The following is a 17,661-nucleotide window of genomic DNA, read 5'->3' on the forward strand; positions in this document are numbered from 1 at the left end:
CCCAACACAGCCAAAAATTATATATATATATATATATATATATATATATATATATATATAAAATAAATAAATTTATAAAAAAAAAAAAGGACAGGAATTCCGCAGAAGTTCCTTCAGAGTCGGGGCCTTTCCTGAATCTGAGAAACCATCCTGCCGTGTCCTCGGGCATCATGCACGCAACGCCCTCCCACTGCTGGACAGGAAGGTCATTTCCTAGCATCCCTCCATCTCTTACTTGCCACACTTTGATAAGAGCGAAAAACTGCTCGGCTGCCAGCCAACCTTAGGGGGAAACTGAAAATTGAAACAGAAGCCACAGCATTTCAAAACAGGCTGCTCTGGGACTCACGCCACCCAGAAACTGCACCCATTCAGAGTGTGAGCGCCGCAAACTCTTAAGTGTAAACTCCTAACACCAGCTCACTCACAGGCACAAGACCGCCGGCTCTTCCAGCACCTCTGTACTTGACAAATTCTGCCCCACTCCCGCCAAGGCCATCCCAGGACTGACTCAAAAACTCTGTTTATCTTTCCCTCACTCCCTCCTGTTGAGCTGCCCCCAGTCCCCAGAAATGCAATCTCTGTCTTGATGCAGCAAATTATAAACCTGCTTTGTGGACCCTAAGGGGGTGCCGGGTGGTCTCTGACTGATGGGCACCAACCTCCAACGTGAGCAACCAGGGATCCACCTGCTCCCCAGATCCACACACACCGGTAGGCGGTGACCAGCTGGGAGGCGTGTGCGAGGTAGCTGGCGGCTGGTACTAGTTAAGAGGCCCAAGTGTGGAAATGAGAAGGAACCGTGCCAAGCGTGGAGGGCCCCTCACCCGTGCACACGCACATGCGAATGTCACACAGAGGGAGGTGATTAACGGCTAGTGAGTGAGGGCCTTTTATGTGCCTGACCCTTGCAGGGAGTACAGCCTTCAACAAGACAGAGACACCGCACACCCCCTGTAACAGTTCCAGAATATCAGGGAGGGCAATTTAAGGGGTGTGAGGGCTGCTGAGCCCAACGGAGGGTGGAGGGCGAGGGATGCCCTTGCCTTAAGTTCGCTAAAGCTGCCCCCGGCACAGAGAAAATGTGGGTGAGGCCTCAGAGGAAAGAGGGAAGGCCAGTGAGGGCCTGAGGCCATGGACACAACTGCTGGCCTGAACCCCCATTCCCCACTCCTGTAATTTGACCTGGACGGTTCTGAACAGACCCTCGCTAATTCGTGGGTGGGCCCAGGAGGCCGGTTCCATGGTCCTTCATGCAGCTGCAGCACCTCAGCCACGGCATCTTGCTGAAATTTGACAGAACAAAGGCCGAGGGCAGCAGCAGTGTCTCCCCGTCTGCTCCTCCTTCCCCTCTTGCCTTCTGAACCCCCAGCTGGAGGGGCCCGCACATCCCATTCGAAAGTCAAGGTCATTTTCCCCCTTCTTTTTTCTGGTGCAGATCTAGCTGGAAGGCGCATCCCCAAGAGCACAGCCCTGCAGAGCTGCTGGCGGTCTTGCGGGAGGCTGGGCGGCTTCTGTTTCCTGAGGGGCGGCTCGCATCACCTCCCCAGCTTGGGAAGAACATAGAACCCTTCACAGCTGCACAAGGACAGCCATTCAGCCCCCGAGACAATCAGGAATTCACTGGGACCAGGTTTTCCTTCTTCATGGACTGAAATGACTGTTTTATGTGCCTCTGGCTGAAATAAGGAGCATTTCTGTTGATTCCGGGTTCACCTAACTGAGCTCAGCTCCACGAGGAAGTTGAAGTTGGCTTGCAGTTCTCAGGCACACAGAAGGCTGAAAGAGCTGGTGTGTCAGCAGATATGGGCTGAATCACAAATCTGTTCAGGAAGTCCAAGATTAAAGTCCAGTTTATATTATTATGTAACAAATTTACCTGCCAAGCAACACATCCAGGCAAATAAATTGGAAATATTTTTGCGCAGGATACAGCTGGGATACAAAACTCGTATTTATTTAAGACTTATGTGAACGGTAAATAAGGCCACTTCTGTGGAACCCCTGAAAAAGGCAGTTTAAACATTTGGAGCAGGAACGAAGGCCCTAAATACTCAGGAATGAGGAGCATCCTGCCAGGAAGATGAGTTCCTGGACCGCCAGGCAGGAAAGGGGGATTCTGAAATAAAAGGACTAGGAAAATGGCACACAGTCAGTCTTCATATCAAAGATAAATATTTCTAAAGTACAGGCATGGAAAAAAAAAAGTCAAATACTTAAAAGTGAACTGTTGGGGCTTCCCTGGTGGCGCAGTGGTTGAGAATCTGCCTGCTAACGCAGGAGACACGGGTTCGAGCCCTGGTCTGGGAGGATCCCACATGCCGTGGAGCGACTAGGCCCGTGAGCCACAACTACTGAGCCTGCGCGTCCGGAGCCTGTGCTCCGCAACAAGAGAGGCCGCGATAGTGAGTGGCCCCCACTTGCCACAACTAGAGAAAGCCCTCGCACAGAAACGAAGACCCAACACGGCAAAAATAAATAAATTAATTAATAAACTCCTACCCCCAACGTCTTCTTTAAAAAAAAAAAAGTGAACTGTTGTTACCACTTCTGGAATGACAGACTAAGAATCTCTGAAACCTACTACTCCATAAAAGGCATGAGAGAACACTGGCAAAAACAGTGAAAATCAACTTTTGCAGAATTCTGGAAATTAAAGCCTTACAACAATTCAAAGAGAATTTACTCATGAAAAACAGCTGCATCTGGGTAAAACGCCTCGTGACAATGACTTGCCCTAATCCCATTCTCCTCTCCCCAGCTCCACAGCAGCCTTGAAAATCAAGAGCCCCAAAATGACAACTGAAGACCAGGACCCATAGTCCCCCAGACCAGGCAGAAGAGATGGGGAGCTCCTCAAAAGCCGTATCCACTCCTCCCTAAATTGTCTTTGATTTGTATGACGGTTCACACTACATCCTCAGGGCCTGTCTTCAGCTGACCAGACTCAAAAGCAATAAGCACATCCAGCACCCAGATCTTGGATTGTAACTACTACAGATTTTCCTCGACTTGCAATGGGGTTCCGTCTCAATAAACCCACTGTAAGCTGAAAATATCATAAGCTGAAAATGCATTTAATACACCTAACCTACTGAACATCGTAGCTTAGCCTAGTTTACCTGAAATGTCTCAGAACATTTACATTAGCCTATAGTTAGTTGGGCAAAATCATCTAACGTAAAGCCTTATCTATAATCAAGTGTTGACTATCTCATGTAATGTATTGAATACTGTACTGAAAGTGAAAAACAGGAGGTTGTCTGGGTACAGAATGGTCATTAAGCTCTCGGTTGTTTAGTCTCATGTTGCAGGGCTGCCCATCATGAGAGTGCGTTCTACCACATACCGCTAGCCCAGGGAAAAGATCGTAACTCAAAAACCCAGGCATGGTTTCTACTGAATGCAATCACTTTCACACCATCGTGTGTGAAAATCACTAAGTGGAACCATTTTAAGTTGGGGACTGTCTTCTCAATTAAAAGGAATCTGGGCTCCTTAGAGAAATGGCCCATTCAAGGGCCAAGGTAGGAACATACAAAACAAGCCTGGAGCACCTCTTCCAAGTTCTTAAAGCTGTCGGCAGGATTCAGTAATTTGTGGTTTTAAGACTGAGGCTCCCGTTTCTTCCCTGTCGTTCTGGGTACAGTTCTGGATACAGTTCTGGATACACGGCCCTCTCGAAACAGGGCAGCTTACTTCAAGGCTAGTAGGGGAATCTGACGCTTCTAATCTTTCACTTCAGGAAGAGCCCAGTCTCTTCCAAGGATTCATCTGATTACTTAGGCTCCACCTGGGATCATCTCCCTTTTGATTAACTCAGAATCAACTGATTTGAGATCTTAGTTACACCAAAGGTAAAAACCACTTCATCTTTGGCATATAATATAAGTTAACCATGGGAGTGAAGTCCATCCTACTCACAGTGATGCTCACACTCGGCAGGTTATACAGGCTGTGTTCACTGGGGACGAGGAATCTTGGGAGCCGTCTTAGAATTCAACTTCCCACAAAGGGGGTGGGAAAAAGGGAGGATACAGGGAATCACTTGTTTTCATTAAAAACCTTTTTATGTTTTCGTAATTCATTAATCCAAAATAAATCCCATAACAAATTTTATTTCACAGTAAATTTTTCCCTATACACATATGTAATTTCATTTAAAAATTACATTCAACCAAATCTAAATGTCAGTAACTTAATAAGAGCCACCATTTTTAATGCACCAATAAGAAAAAATAACCTGCCAATGAAAATATGATATTCTATCAACTGTAAAGTACATCCCAATTTCAGAGATGTCGACCACAAAAATAAATACACTCGTTTCTTACTGTGCGCTGCCTGCAGGAGCCCAGACGGTGAATACAGCCTCCGGTGAGGAGGGCGGTGAGTGGGGACCCATGGCCTTCGGATGGACAAAAGTCGCTTATCCTTGGCTCACACGTATTAGCCTGCCTTTGGCTGCAAGTAATATAAAGCCCAAATCAAAATGGCTTAAACGGTAAGGAGAATATATGATTTCATGTGCCATAACATGAAATCTGAAGGTTGGCTATCTCCTCTCTAAGAGCGGAGAATTCCATGGTTCAGTTGTTCTCACGGACCCAGCTTCTTCCCATCTCTTTTCTCTGTCGTCTTCAGCTGCTTAGCTGGCTCCCCTTGAGGTCCCTAAGACAGCTGCATCAGTTCTGGGAGTCTATTTAGGCATGGCAACGTCTAACCTCTTCCCGTCTATCTCAAGAGATGTTAGCTTCTCCAGAAGCACACCAGAGGACACGAATTCGTATTTAAAGCTTAAACCGGGGCTTCCCTGGTGGCGCAGTGGTTAAGAATCCGCCTGCCAATGCAGGGAACACGGGTTCGAGCCCTGGTCCGGGAAGATCCCACATGCCGCGGAGCAACTAAGCCCGTGCGCCACAACTACTGAGCCTGCGCTCTGGAGCCCGCACACGACAACGAGAAGCCCACGCACTGCAACGAAGAGTAGTACCCACTCACCACAATTAGAGAAAAAGTCGGGGCACAGCAACGAAGACCCAATACAGCCAAAACACAAACAAACAAAACAACAACAAATAAAGCTTAAAGCAATTACTGGCAAGAATGGCACTCCCATTAGTTGTTGAGACCAGTGGTTTTCAATGGCTGTATGTAGAACCATCTGGGAACTACTGAAAAATCTCATGTCCACATCCCAGCCTTCCCCCCAAACTCCCCAAAATCACAATTTCTGGGAGTGGGCCCCAGGCATCAGTATTTTTTTAACCCCTCAATGGTTATGTTTATTAAAACCAGTCAGTGAACTGAGGTACCTGTGCTGGAAGTCAGGAATCCTATTAAGACAGGGAGCAGGTCATTCAATACCTCTGCGCCTGAATTCCTGACATTCTACAACTAGATCAAGTTAACACACTGGAAGACTACATACGTGACTTATATTCTCTTACCAAATGACAAAAATTGAGTTTTGCTGTCACGTGGCTTTCAGTAACTGACTGTAAAAAAGTTATATGAAACCTGTCACAAAGAATCTTAGAAATAAGAATTCTCTCCATACTACTCAGTGATTTCCATAATGAAGACCTACGTAAGAACCATTTTTATGAAGTATTATTAGAAGAGTTAGGCTTTGCACCCTCCCTCTTTTCTGAAAATGAGAGGTAAATAGATAACCACTTCATCCTTTTTGTTTTGGCTCCAAAAGAGATCAGAGATAGGGCTTCCCTGGTGGTCCAGTGGTTAAGACTCCATGTCTCCACTGCAGGGAGCATGGGTTCAATCCCTGGTCGGGGAACTAAGATCCTGCATGCCACGCAGTGCAGCCAAAAGAATTCTTAAAAAGATCAGAGATAAATTTAATACAGCCATGATAACCATGCTGACCAAATGACATGTAAATCCATGTACGGCTTTCCCCATTACAACTTTCTTGCTTATATTTCCTCTGGCTCAGATTTTTTTTTACCTATGGTATTATTATACTCATACTTGCTGGGAGCTGCATCAAGGGTCAGTGAGATTTACTTCATAAGAGGAAACCCAAGGGAGCAGAGAGGAGCAGAGGCCAATGGGCACTAAAGCCTCGTACGGCCGAGATGGCCAGACTTCAGAGCACTTACAGCCAGGCAGACAAACAGACCCTGATTCAAGGTACAGCACAGTGGAGGCATGACTGAAGCAGTACATTGGGAAATCTGCTCTGAGGAAAAGCTCTCTTTAGAGAATTGTAGAGAAGAAAGTGGAAATTGGAGGCTGGAGTCCAGTTAGAAAGGGCTGTAATAACCCACAGACTAGAGACCCACAGCCTGATGGCTGCTTCAGGCGCACAGGGCACATCTAAGGGAAAACGTCTCTCCCTCAACTTGATTTAACACAAGTTAAGAGATTTCACTGACACAGCGATGTTTGCCTCTTCAAAATAATGGTAGTTGTAGCTATTTAAACTTCTCTGATTCTCACTCCCTCAAATCTCTGCTTGGTCTTTTAAGTTTACAGGTGAGATGGGTACTGCCTCTTGGAATATAAGAATTACTTTTTTCTCATACATAAACTTTATGTCAGCCAATGTTAGCTTATGTACAGATTGGCCATAAAATGTACCTTCTACAATTGTGCCCTATGACAAGATCGTGAATTCCTTTACACTGTATGTGATCTTTAAAGAAGATATGAAGTATCAATTCTACAGGTAATATAACCACTCCCTTGCACAATTTCATTAACTTATTGAAGCTTCTTGTAATGAACCCTCTTAAAGCATCAACTCAGCCCCTCTCCCCTGTGACTTCCTCTGGACGATTCTAGTGCATTATCTTTCCCTCCTTCCTATCACAGCCATGGAGTGAACGTGGAAGACTGCAGTGGGCGCTGAGAGATGACTCACTCTCAGCTCACATACTCCTGGTGCTAAGGGCCCAGGATCCATCATTGTTTCTTACTTTCCCAGGTCTTGTCTGATATACCTTTGCTTGAGTATAAGCAATTCCCTTTCTTGCTTTTGTGGGATCAGGTTACAACCAAAATAATTCTGACTCATATTTTCAGAAAAGACTTTGGTAAGAAGCGTCACTAACTTTGGTGGACTCTAATGTATACAGCAAGTTAGTGATGCTATTATTTTTCCCAGCAATAAGACAATATTATGATAATAGTTTCAATTTCATTTTTCTAATAATAATCAGCACCACTATATAAAAGTACATATTTAGAATCTTATTATTCATGCTTGGAAATTTTTGTATTGCAATATTATATTACAAATATCACCACACTCCTAAAATTTATGTTCTACAAGTGTATAATGTGACTACAGTTTATGAACCAATGAAAAAGATAACCATTCTTATATTTTAACAACAAAAAATTTAAGAACTCCAGGTTTAGGAATGGTATAGCAAGAGACACTGCTCCGTTTTATTTATAACAGTAGGAAATCGGAAACAACTTTTTCGTTCACCAATAGGAAACTGGTTTTAAAAGATCACAGAACCATAATTTAAGCCATAAAACAGAACTGCGAGCAAACAATAAAAATATGTTGTGAATGTATTTAATGACATGAAAAGATCTAGCTGTATATTCATTGTCTATTATCCCAATGTCTTCCCAGTGGAACATAGTTTTCTCTCTTCCATCCTCACTCAGCCTAACCTTCTTCCTATTTTATTGAGAAAACGCAATCAATCAGAAGAGACTTCTGCAATCTACTGCCACAACGTTTACCCACCAGCCAGCATCTCTGTCACATATGCTCCTCCCCTGTTTCAATGGCTGGAACCATCCTGGTGAAGACCAACCCTTCACTTAGACACTACATTCATCCCTCAGCGCCACCCACTGAAGAGGTGCACATCACTGTAATGACACAAGAGGGCGCTTTAAGTGAGGAATCTTGTAAACCACTCCAAATCAAGTCTTGAATAGTCTTCAACAGGCAGACACAAGCACTCTTCATCCATACAAAGCTACAGAAGAAAAGAGAAAACAAAAACACATGAGCTGGTAAAGATTTTACCAACTTAGCTACCGACTCCACCAACAACAACATGCACGGAAGAAAACTAACACAAAAATCCAAGCTGGATTAAATATCCCAGTTTAGGTATATGAAAAAAAAAACACAACAACTTGAATTGCAATTCAAAAACTAAGTCCAAAACCGAACCAAAAAAATGGAAGTAGCCATAAAAAAAGAACGAAATTGAGTTATTTGTAGTGAGGTGGATGGACCTAGGGTCTGTGGAAGTCAGAAAGAGAAAAACAAATACCATACGCTAACACATATATATGGAATCTAAAAAAAAGGTTCTGAAGAACCTAGCGTCAGGACAGGAAAAAAGACGCAGACATACATAGAGAATGGACTTGAGGACATGGGGAGGGGGAAGGGTAAGCTGGGACGAAGTGAGAGACTGGCATGGACATATATACACTACCAAATATAAAATAGCTAGCTAGTGGGAAGCAGCCGCATAGCACAGGAAGATCAGCTCGGTGCTTTGTGACCGCCTGGAGGGGTGGGATAGGGAGGGAGACGCAAGAGGGAGGAGATATGGGGATATATGTACATGTATAGCTGATTCACTTTGTTATAAAACAGAAACTAACACACCATTCTAAAGCAATTATACTCCAATAAAGATTTTTAAAAAAGTAATGAAACAAGAGTTGACTGACCCCAGAAATGACAGAAGAAACAGTAATCACATCAAAAATGAAGACTATAATACAGACCAGATTTGAATGGAAACTTAATAAGGGTAAATGGACAAAAGTGGAAGAAGAAAAAGAATAAAAATTAGATGAAGAAAGTAAAACGAAGAGCAAAAAAAAGAAAAACCATCACAGAGATAACATAATATACACAGTAACTATAAATCAAACATTCTGTAATTTCAATAAATGTGAACGGATTAATTCACTTACCAAAAGAAAAAAATGGATTTATGGCTTGGCTCACAGAGCAAAACCCAACACTATGCACTATTAAAGAAACAAACCTAAACTGACTCAGGAAAGCTAAAAATAAAATGATGGGCCAATGAATATTAAAAGCAAGCGCAAACAAATCTCTGGCTGCAATGTAGAATCTGAAACCATAACAAGAAATTTTCTGTACTGTTACATTAAAATCTATTAATCTACATTGTAGGTTGGATGTGTATTTTACACAGGCATACTTTATAATATCATGCATTATTTATTTGGAAAATATTACCTTACTAATTTATGCAGATCTTTCGAATGCTTCATTCTATAGCATTTTAAGAATCACATTCTTTAATATCATCACCAACCAATCTTACCAAAAAGTCTTTAAGTACAGGAAAGCTTTCAAGCTCACAGAGGCAGATCAAATCTTCCAAAACTGTAATTTTTGCTCAAAAGCCAGAACTTTATCATCAATAACATATACTTTCAGTTGTTTTTCTTGAAGTGACAGGGTCACTCCATTCATTTGTGAAAATCTACTTGCCAAACATCCACATCTGAAAAAACCAAACAGTTTGCCCCTGAGTTTTTTTTTTTTCTTTTTCTTTTTTTGGTTGTGTTGGGTCTTCGTTGCTGCACACTGGCTTTCTCTAGTTCTGTTGAGCGGGCACCACTCTTCGCTGTGGTGTGCGGGCTTCTCATTCCAGTGGCTTCTCTTGTTGCAGAGAACAGGCTCCAGGTGTGCAGGCTCAGGAGTTGTGGCTCGTGGGCGCTAGAGAGCAGGCTCAGTAGTTGTGGCACACGGGCTTAGTTGCTCCATGGCATGTGGGATCTTCCCAGACCAGGGATCAAACCCGTGTCCCCTGCCCTGGTAGGCGGATTCCTAACCACTGTACCACCAGGGAAGTCCCTGCCTCTGAGTTATTCTTTCAAGTAAAAGAGTATTCATGAAAAGGTGTTCAACATCACTAATCAGGGAAATGCAAATCAAACCTACAATGAGATAACCACCTTTTATACCCATTAGGTAGGCTACTGTCAAAACAACTGAAAATAACAAGTGTTGATGAGAATGGGAGAAATTGGAACCCTGTGTACTGTTGGTGGAAATGTAAAAATGGTACAGCCTCTTGGGAAACAGTATGGCGGTTCCTCAAAAAATTCAAAATAGAATTATCACATGATCCAGCAATTCTGCTTCTGGGTATATACTCAGAATTGAAAGCAAGGTTTCCAAAAGATACCTGCATATCCATGGTCACAGTAGCGTTATTCACAACAGTTAAAACATGGAAGCAACCCAAGTAACCATTGACAGAGGAGTGGTTAAGCAAAATGTGGTAGATACATACAATGGAATTTTTTTTTTTTTTTTAATTTTTTGGCTGCGCCGTGCAGCACGTGGGATCTCGGTTCCCCGACCAGGAATCGAATCCGCACCCCCTGCATTGGGAGCATGGAGTCTTAACCACTGGACCGCCAGGGAAGTCCCGATACAATGGAATATTATTCAGCCTTAAAAAGGACTGAAATTCCGAAATATGCTACAATATGGATGAACCTTGAAGATACAGGTTAAGTGAAATAAGTCAGTCACGAAAAGATAAATACTGTATGATTCCACTTACAAGAGGTACCTTGAGTAGTCAAAAATCATAAAGACAGAAAGTAGAATGGTGATTGCCAAGGTCCTGGGGAAGGGTGAAATGGGGAGTTCTTCTTTAAGGAGTATGAAGTTGCAGTTTTGCAAGATGCATGGTGGCGATGGTTGCACAACAATATGCCTGTACTCAAATACCAGTGAATCCTACACTTAAAAATGGTTACGATGGGGCTTCCCTGGTGGCGCAGTGGTTGGGATTCCGCCTGCCGACGCAGGGGACGTGGGTTCGTGCCCTGGTCTGGGAAGATCCCATATGCCGTGGAGCGGCTGGGCCCGTGAGCCATGGCCGCTGAGCCTGCGCGTCTGGATGACTGTGCTCTGCAACTGGAGAGGCCACAACAGTGAAAGGCCCGCATACCGCAAAAAAAAAAAAAAAAAAAAATGGTTACGATGGTAAATATGTTATGTGTATTTTACCACAATTTTTTAAAAAAAAGCATCCATCCATTCCTATCTTCTCAAGTATTTATTTTCAAATAAAAAACAAGCGTTGAATTTTGGAGGATGCCTTTTCAGCATCTACAGAAATAATCATGAAATGAAGGACTTCCATTTTGCTGTTTTTCCATGATAATCCTTGTAAAACTACATGACTTTTAAAACTATCTAAATATACTACCTTGATAAAAAATATTTAATGAAACAAACTTCAAGAATATAAATCAAATAGTACATTGAGAGAAATTTATAGGTTTAGATGTACGTATTACAAAAGGAAACAATCAATTTTGAGGCAAAATAAGCTCAAAGAATGTAAAATGAATGCTATAATAAAGAAATTAATGAAATGGAAGATTAATATAAAACAGAAGTAACAAAAGCAAAGTTGGTTCTTTATAAAGGATAATAGAACTGTTAAACCTCCAGAAAAGTTGATCAAAAAGAATAAAAGGGGCTTCCCTGGTGGTGCAGTAGTTAAAAATCTGCCTACCAATGCAGGGGACACAGGTTTGAGCCCTGGTTCGGGAAGATCCCACATGCTGCGGAGCAACTAAGCCTGTGTGCCACAACTGCTGAACCTGCGCTCTAGAGCCTGCGAGCCACAGCTATTGAGCCCGCGTGCCACAACTACTTAAGCCCTCGTGCCTAGAGCTCATGCTCCACAACAAGAGAAGCCACTGCAATAAGAAGCCCGCGCACTGCAACGAAGAGTGCCCCCCCACCCCCCGCTCGCCACAACTAGAGAAAGCCCACGCACAGCAACAAAGAAACAAAGGCAGCCAAAAGTAAATAAATAAAATAAATTTATAAAAAAAAAGAATAAAAGGCACAAATAATCAATATAAGGAATAAAAAGGCAGCTATAATTTCAGATGCTACAGATATTAAGAAGAGAATATCATGATTATGCCAAAACATTCAAAAAGTTTTAAATTAGAAAACTTTGTTTATCTCAGGAATGCAAGGGTAGCTTTACATTTCTAAACCCATAGATATAATTCGTCACATTAGCAGAATAGAAAAACTCGTGCTCATCTCAAAAGAATTCCAAAAAATCCAACATCTACATCTATTCACGATTATAAAACAAAGAAACAAAAACCTCTGAAACTTTTATCAAACTACCATTTGAAGGGAATTTCCTTAATCTGATAAAGAGTATCTACCAGAAAATCACAGCAAAGATTGCAGTCAATTGAGGAAGTATTGACAGCAGTTCCTTTAACATCTAGGACAAAAGTGTACTATCACTACTTTTATTTAAAATTGCAGGGGAATTCCCTGGTGGGTCCAGCGGTTAAGACTCCACACTTGCACTGCAGGGGGCACTGGTTCAATCCCTGGTCAGGGAACCAAGATCCTACGTGCAGTGCGGAGCAGCCAAGAAAAAACTGTACCGCCACAAAGGCTGGAGCATAAGTGTGCACTGCAGTTTTACTGATAACAGTCAAATGGCCATCAACAGATGCGTGGATAAACAAACTGAAGTATATCCATCCAAAAGAATACAATTCAGCAATAAAAAGAAATGCACTCTGCTGCACAAAAGACACAAACACAAAAGAGTGTATTACAGGACTCCACCTACATGACATTCTAGAACTGGCAAAATGAATCTTTCCTTACTGAAAGAGTACCAGTGGTTGCCTGGGACCTGACGGAGGGGAAGAATGGATTGCAAAGTGTCACATGGGGACATTTTGGGGTGCTAACTGTGGTAGTGGTCACATGGGTATGTATATGTGTTAAAATTCACTAAACTACACACTTAAAATGGGTGCAATTTATTGCATGTAAGGTATACTTTAACACAGTTGTTTTTTTTAAGATGTATGTATGTATGTATATATTTATTCATTATTTATGGCTGCGTTCGGTCTTCGCTGCTGCGCACGGGCTTTCTCTAGTTGCGGTGAGCGGGGGCTACTCTTCGTTGTGGTGCACAGGCTTCTCATTGCAGTGGCTTCTCTTGTTGTAGAGCATAGGCTATAGGCACGCAGGCTTCAGCAGTTGCGGCATATGGGCTCAGGAGTTGTGGCTCACGGGCTCTAGAGCACAGGCTCAGTAGTTGTGGCTCACGAGCTTAGTTGCTCCGCGGCATGTGGGATCTTCCTGGACCAGGGCTCGAACCCATGTCCCCTGCATTGGCAGGTGGACTCTCAACCACTGCATCACCAGGGAAGCCCCAAAATCATTTTTTTAATACAATCTTTGTTATATGTTAAATATTTATTTATTTATTTATTTTGGCTGCATTGGATCTTAGTTGCAGTACGTTAGTTGCAGTACATCTTAGTTGCAGTATACTGAGGCATGCGGGCTTCTTAGTTGCAGTATGCATGCAGGATCTAGTTCCCCAACCAGGGATCGAACCCAGGCCCCCTCCATTGGGAGCATGGAGTCTTACCCACTGGACCACCAGGGACGTCCCCCAGAAATCAAAATCTTTGACATAGAAATCTTTTTTTGATATAAAAATCTTTTTGATACAGAGATCAAAAGGATTATAAAATAATACTATGGACAAATTTATACCAATAAAGTAGACAACTTTTAGATGAAATGGAAAAATTAATAAGAAGTACAAATTACCAAAACTTACTCAAGAAAAAAATAATCTGAATAAACCTATAAAAAGGAAAGACACTGAATCTGTTTGTAAAATCTTCTGTTAAAGAAAAGCTCAGGCTCAGCTGCCTTCACTGGTGAATTCTACCAAACAATTAAAGAAAAAATAATACTAATCCTTCAAAAACTCTTCCAGAAAATAAAGGAAGAAAGGACACTACTCAGCTCACCCTAGGAGACCAGTATTACCAATACCAAAGCTAGAAAAAGAGATCACAAAGAAAAAAAAGCTACACAGGAATACACATTATGAACAAAGACAGAAATCCTTAATAAAATATTAGCAAAGCAAATCCCAAAATATATAAAGTAGATTATACACCATGCCCAAGCAGATTTATCTCAAGAGCACAAGACTGGTTACATGTTCAAATATGCCATATTAATGTAGGATGTCGTATAATAGGATAAAGGGGAAAAATGGTATGAGCATCTCAACAGTGGAAAAAGCATTTGACAAAATCCAACACCCATCCATGATAAAAGCTCTCAATAAACTAGGAATAGAAGAGAGCTTCCTCAAATTAATAGAGTATGCTTCAAAAACCTACAGCAAAAATTACACACAATGATGAAGGACTGAACGCTTTTGCCTAATATCAGGAAAAAGACAATGATGCCCACTCTCTCACTTCTATTCAGCGCTGTAAAGGAGTTTCTAGCCAGTGAAATCAGGCAAGAAAAAGAAATAAAAAGCACACAGATTAGAAAGGAGGAAGTAAAACTGTCTTTACTCCCAGATAACACGATCCTACATGTAGAAATTCCTAAGGGACACCACACACACACACACACACACACACACACACACACACACACACACACCCCTACTAGAGCTAATAAGTGAGTTCAGCAAAGTCTCAGGAAACAAGATCAATAAACAAAACTTAATTCTCTCTCTAAATACAGCAAATGAATGACCGAAAAATGACGTTTAAAAACCAATTCCATTCAACAACAGCATCAACCAGAATAAAATCTGTAAGAATAAATTTAACAGAAAAAGTGTAAACAGTACACTTGTACAATGAAAGCTACAAAACACTGAGAGAATAAAAAATCTAAATGAATGAAGATGTTCACAGATCAGAAGACTCAATATTATTAACACGGCAATCCTCCACAGATTGAATGCAAACTCTGTCAAAATCCCAGCATAGTTTTTGGTTTTTTGTTTTAACATCTTTATTGGAGTATAATTGCTTTACAATGGTGTGTTAGTTTCTGCTTTACAACAAAGTGAATCAGTTATACATATACATATGTTCCCATATCTCTTCCCTCTTGCGTCTCCCTCACTCCCCCCCTCCCTATCCCACCTCTCTAGGTGGTCACAAACCACCTACCTAATCTCCCTGTGCCATGCGGCTGCTTCCCACTAGCTATCCACCCTACGTTTGATAGTGTATATATGTCCATCCCACTCTCTCACTTTGTCACAGCTTACCCTTCCCCCTCCCCATATCCTCACGTCCATGCTCTAGTAGGTCTGTGTCTTACCCCTAGGTTCTTACCCGTCTTACCCCTAGGTTCTTCATGACATTTTTTTTTTCTTAGATTCCATATATATGTGTTAGCATATGGTATTTGTTTTTCTCTTTCTGACTTACTTCACTCTGTATGACAGACTCTAGGTCCATCCACCTCACTACAAGTAACTCAATTTCATTTCTTTTTATGGCTGAGTAATATTCCATTGTATATATGTGCCACATCTTCTTTATCCATTCATCTGTTGATGGACACTTAGGTTGCTTCCATGTCCTGGCTATCGTAAACAGAGCTGCAATGAACATTGTGGTACGTGACTCTTGTTGAATTATGGTTTTCTCAGGGTATATGCCCAGTAGTGGGATTGCTGGGTCATATGGTAGTTCTATTTTTAGTTTTTAAAGGAACCTCCATACTGTTCTCCATAGTGGCTGTATCAATTTACATTCCCACCAACAGTGCAAGAGTGTTCCCTTTTCTCCACACCCTCTCCAGCATTTACTGTTTCTAGATTTTTTGATGATGGCCATTCTAACCAGTGTGAGATGATATCTCATTGTAGTTTTGTTTGCATTTCTCTAATGATTAATGATGTTGAGCATTCTTTCATGTGTTCGTTGGCAATCTGTTTATCTTCTTTGGAGAAATATCTATTTAGGTGTTCTGCCCATTTTTGGATGGGGTTTTTTTTTTGTTATTGAGCTGCATGAGCTGCTTGTAAATTTTGGAGATTAATCCTTTGTCAGCTGCTTCATTTGCAAATATTTTCTCCATTCTGAGGGTTGTCTTTTGGTCTTGTTTATGGTTTCCTTTGCTATGCAAAAGCTTTGAAGTTTCATTAGGTCCCATTTGTTTATTTTTGTTTTTATTTCCATTTTTCTAGGAGGTGGATCAAAAAGGATCTTGCTGTGATTTATGTCATAGAGTGTTCTGCCTATGTTTTCCTCTAAGAGTCTGATGGTTTCTGGCCTTACATTTAGGTCTTTAATCCATTTTGAGTTTACTTTTGTGTATGGTGTTAGGGAGTGTTCTAATTTCATACTTTTACATGTACCTGTCCAGTTTTCCCAGCACCGCTTACTGAAAAGGCAGTCTTTTCTCCACTGTATATTCTTGCCTCCTTTATCAAAGGTGACCATATGTGCGTGGGTTTATCTCTGGGCTTTCTATCCTGTTCCATTGATCTATATTTCTGTTTTTGTGCCAGTACCATAGTGTCTTGATTACTATAGTTTTGTAGTATAGTCTGAAGTCAGGGAGTCTGATTCCTCCAGCTCTGTTTTTTTCTCTCAAGATTGCTTTGGCTATTCGGGGTCTTTTGTGTTTCCATACAAATTGTGAATTTTTTTGTTCTAGTTCTGTAAAAAATGCCATTGGTAGTTTGATAGGGATTGCATTGAATCTGTAGATTGCTTTGGGTAGTAGAGTCATTTTCACAATGTTGATTCTTCCAATCTAAGAACATGGTATATCTCTCCATCTATTTGTATCATCTTTAATTTCTTTCATCAGTGTCTTATAATTTTCTGCATACAGGTCTTTCGTCTCCTTAGGTAGGTTTATTCCTAGATATTTTATTCTTTTTGTTGCAATGGTAAATGGGAGTGTTTTCTTGATTTCACTTTCAGATTTTTTCATCATTAGTGTATAAGAATGCCAGAGATGTCTGTGCATTAATTTTGTATCCTGCTACTTTACCAAATTCATTGATTAGCTCTAGTAGTTTTCTGGTAGCATCTTTAGGATTCTCTATGTATAGTATCATGTTATCTGCAAACAGTAACAGCTTTACTTCTTCTTTTCCAATTTGGATTCCTTTTATTTCTTTTTCTTCTCTGATTGCTGTGGCTAAAACTTCCAAAACTATGTTGAATAAGAGTGGTGAGAGTGGGCAACCTTGTCTTGTTCCTGATCTTAGTGGAAATGGTTTCAGTTTTTCACCATTAAGGACAATGTTGGCTGTGGGTTTGTCATATATGGCCTTTATTATGTTGAGGCCTCTATGCCTACTTTCTGCAGGGTTTTTATCATAAATGGGTGTTGAATTTTGTTGAAAGCTTTCTCTCCATCTATTGAGATGATCATATGGTTTTTCTCCTTTAATTTGTTAATATGGTGTATCACGTTGATTGATTTGCATATATTGAAGAATCCTTGCATTCCTGGAATAAACCCCACTTGATCATGGTGTATGATCCTTTTAATGTCCAGCATACGTTTTTTGCAGAAATTTACAAGCTGATCCTAAAATTTATATGGAAAAGCAAAATACAGGATAGCCAAAACAATCTTGGAAAAGAAGAACAAAACTAGACAGCCTGCAATTCCTTATTTCAAAACTTAGTACAGTCACTCCTCCGTATCTGCAGCTTCCGCATCCACAGATTCAATCAACTGTGGATCAAAAATATTTGGGAAAAGGAATTCCAGAAAGTTCCAAAAAGCATAACTTGAACTTGTCATGCGTCAGCAACTATCTGCACAGCATTTACACTGTATTAGGT

At 41.3% G+C, this 17,661-nt stretch overlaps 1 protein-coding gene across 2 annotated transcripts in view; it reads right to left on the reverse strand.

Moving 5' to 3' along the window:
* Positions 1 to 7,391: 7,391 nt before the first annotated feature.
* The window catches only part of ZC3H8 (zinc finger CCCH-type containing 8), a 35,317-nt gene continuing 25,047 nt past the window's right edge, over positions 7,392 to 17,661 (reverse strand). For both annotated transcript variants that reach the window (XM_079941620.1, XM_079941618.1), the window contains one exon: positions 7,392 to 7,967. The gene's annotated coding sequence lies outside the window, so the exon portion shown is untranslated. The remainder of the gene's footprint in view (positions 7,968 to 17,661) is intronic.

Source organism: Stenella coeruleoalba (assembly GCF_951394435.1).
Source record: "Stenella coeruleoalba genome assembly, chromosome: 13".
In the NCBI taxonomy this organism is placed as follows: domain Eukaryota; kingdom Metazoa; phylum Chordata; class Mammalia; order Artiodactyla; family Delphinidae; genus Stenella; species Stenella coeruleoalba.